Source organism: Benincasa hispida, chromosome 8 (assembly GCF_027475165.1).
Source record: "Benincasa hispida cultivar pf3 chromosome 8, pf3_genome.v1.1, whole genome shotgun sequence".
NCBI lineage: Eukaryota > Viridiplantae > Streptophyta > Magnoliopsida > Cucurbitales > Cucurbitaceae > Benincasa > Benincasa hispida.
In genome coordinates this window covers 375,092-378,635 of record NC_143485.1, presented here as the reverse complement: position 1 = coordinate 378,635, position 3,544 = coordinate 375,092, and the positions used below count along the sequence as shown (strand labels likewise).

Here is a 3,544-nt window from a genome sequence, read left to right as displayed (position 1 = left end):
GACATTGCAGAGTGGAAAGTCTGTAGTGGGGGAGAGGAAGGAGCCTAACCGGATGGCTCCAATTGCGCTGGAACCCGAGATTGCGGTGACTCGAGAAGAAGAAAGAGAAAAAGAAGCGATAGAGCTAGATATTGCGTCTATATCAGAGCCAAAAGAACAGGGGACCATGAGAGTACAATTGCCACCTTTCCCACAGAGACTCAGAAAGAAGAAGAATGACGAGGTACAGTACCAACGCTTCATGACTATGTTAAAACAATTGCATATTAATATTCCGTTCACTGAAGCGATTGAGGAGATGCTCGCATATGCGAAGTTTCTGAAGGATATGGTAACCAAAAAGAGAAGCACTGGTAAGTTTGCCACGGTGGCTTTGACGCAAAGCTCGAAATCTATAATCCCACCAAAGATGAGTGATCCTGGGAGTTTTACTATACCTTGCTCCATTGGAGGACTGTACATCAGGCAAGCATTGTGTGACCTTGAAGCCAACATCAACTTGATGCCTCTGTTAATCTTTAAGCAGCTGAATGTGGGGCAACTTGCGCCCACAACCGTGACTTTCCAACTTGTAGATAGATCTCTGGTACATCCAAAGGGGAAGGTGAAGGACGTGCTGGTTACAATCAACAAATTTATATTACCAGCCGACTTCATCATCTTAGATTACGAAGCTGACAAAGATGTGCCAATCATCCTGGGGTGACCATTTTTATCAACAGGTCGTGCTCAAATTGATATGTACAAAGGAGAGATCACCTTGAGTGTGAATGGATAGAAGCTCAAGTTCGACATCATCCATGCCATGAAGTTTCTTGACGAAGAAGACCTGAATGAATCTAATGACGACTAGAGTTTGAATGAAGAAGAAAAGCCTGACGATGAAAACGAAGATGAGGATGCAACCGCATCCATTGTTGCGTGTAATGCGATCATAGAAAAACAAACAAGGCAGATGAGATGATCGTAACCCAAAAAGAAGAGCAAACAGTAAATAAAGAAAGAAAAACAACGCAACTGTCCTTAAAAGAACCACCAATAATCGAGCTGAATACCTTGCCTAATCACCTAAAGTACGCATTTTTGGGGTAGAATGAAAAGCTACCAGTAATTATTTCCTCTGAACTTAATAAAGACCAGAAGAATGCATTGCTGAGCATTCTGAGAAAATATGTGCGAGCGATTGGATGGACACTCGCAGACATTCAAGGAACTAGCCCCGCATATTGTACGCATCAAATTCATCTCGAAGAAAACCTCAAGGGATCGATCGAACATCAGCGTAGACTCAACCCTATGATGAAAGAGGTCGTTAAGAAGGAGATAATCAAGTGGTTAGATGCAGGCATCATTTATCCGATAGCAGATAACACGTGGGTTAGCCTCGTGCAGTGTGTGCCAAAAAAAGGTGGGATGACGGTAGTCCCCAATGCAAATAACGAGCTAGTACTGCAAAGGACCGTCACCGATTGGCGTATTTGCATGGACTACCGCAAGCTGAATGTGGCAACGAAGAAAGATCATTTCCCTTTACCTTTCATTGACCAAATGCTAGACGTCTAGCCGGAAAAGACTTTTACTACTTTTTGGATGGGTATGCCGGTTATAATCAGATTATGATTGCTCCTGAAGATCAGGAAAATACCACATTTACCTGCCCGTATGGAACTTTTTCTTTTCGTCGCATGTCGTTGGCCTCTGCAATGCGCCGAGCACATTCTAAAGGTGCATGATGGCCATTGATAACGGGCAGAAATGCACGTTATTACAGTGCTCAGTTATTAAACAATGCAGGTTTGCTTTGATAAAATATGTAAGATTGCGTCCAAAAAGCATTAAGTTTATAACATTGTGGTCGCATTCGTTCATCGCATAAAAACAGTTAACCTTTGTATTTTTGTGCAGAATGTGTGTTGACGCAAAGCGTAATATGCGATCACAAGAAGGCAATGGTCGAGCGCAGCATTACCGTAAGGTTTTGCGGTGATTTGTGCTCGCAAATATCTGCTCAAGAAGGATTTCGGCATAGAGTTGGCATAACTTGGTGGGCGCATCTGGGTGAAAAGCATAATAAATCACGATGGGACAGAAAGCTGATGACGGTTGAGTCCGAATTAAGTTTACAAGCCGCTAACGGACTACTATAGCAAGTACACTCAATTTTTCAGTGACAAATATTCGGCGCATCAATCAGAGAATTAATGTCATCCCATTAGTGCAATCATAAGAGAGAAGAAGCCTTTTACCCCGAAGCTCTATAAATACCGAAGGAAACCTTCAGAGAAGGGGTTCGTTCGTCGAGTTCGACACTTAGATAATTTTCTCCATAGTTAGAAGTAGCCTTTTTCTTAGATTTTCTTTTATTTAAGGCGGAAGCGAGAGAAGCGAGATTGTGCCGAGAGATCGTTCCGGTGAACTTGGAAGAGTGCCGAAAGCATCGAGATCAGAGAGAGGGCCAGCTATTATGGAAGTAAGAATATCTTTTGAACAGAATAAAGTTGACAGTGTAAAAGCCTTGGGAAGAAAGGGATTGCTACCAGGCTCTCTATCCTTATCTTCCATTGTCATTTTGTACTTAAACTTATCTATAAAAATGGAATCTACTTCTTTATATCTGTTCACTCTCTGTTTATTACGCATGAGTAGCTAAATCTGCCAGATGGGTTGAGAAGCACTTAGCTAGCATAACTTGGGATATTCATTCTATGCGATTATCTTGTATTATGTATGCATCAGTCGTTCATTAGAGATACTCGGGAGGGTAGTCTAAGGACAGAATGTAGGCATGGAAAAGTTAGGTTAGAATCTAGGCTTGGGAGAGTCAGATTAGAACGCATAATCAAGAGATAGGAGCTTAGGAATAAGCACTGTTTGCTATTAACGCATCACATGCATCCTAGAGATAGCTTATGATTGTGTGCGGTCACCTTGTCGTTGTATGCATCTTGCATCATTGCATAGGCAAAAAGTAGAGACTTAGGAATAAGCTCTATGGACATTATCGCATTCATCACATGCATCCTAGAACTAGGAGCACCGCATTTGCATTGGAAAATGATTTGCTGTCACATGAGTATAGCATGATCGCATAGTCTGACGCATTCCCGGGTAACGCTAGCTAAAAACCTTCTCGACCCATTCCTCTGCATACTTAGAGTATCTACCGCATAATCAATCTATTCTCAAATCTGCTGCGTACTTTTGATACTGCAAACAACAACCCAAAAACAACTATTTGATTTATTGGTTACCACAAAGTCTTCTTGAAAATTATCACCGCATACCATTTTTCCTAGTCCCTGAGTTCGACCCTGGACTTACCAAGAAACTCAGTGGAATTTATACTTGGATTCTGCTAAGAAAACTTGTTACTCAACGCATTCCCATCACCACAATTCATTCCACTATTTCATCACATAAAATAATGCATCAAGTTTTCTTTTCAGAATATCTTGAAGACTCCGTAGAAATATTCATGGACGACTTCTCTGTATATGGGCACACATACGAAGTCTATCTTGCCAACTTAGAGAAGATATTGAAA

At 41.5% G+C, this 3,544-nt stretch overlaps 1 pseudogene; it reads left to right on the top strand.

Annotated features, from left to right (window-relative positions):
* Window positions 1-960: 960 nt before the first annotated feature.
* LOC150034269 (uncharacterized) lies at window positions 961-1,563 on the top strand (annotated as a pseudogene).
* Window positions 1,564-3,544: the final 1,981 nt, after the last annotated feature.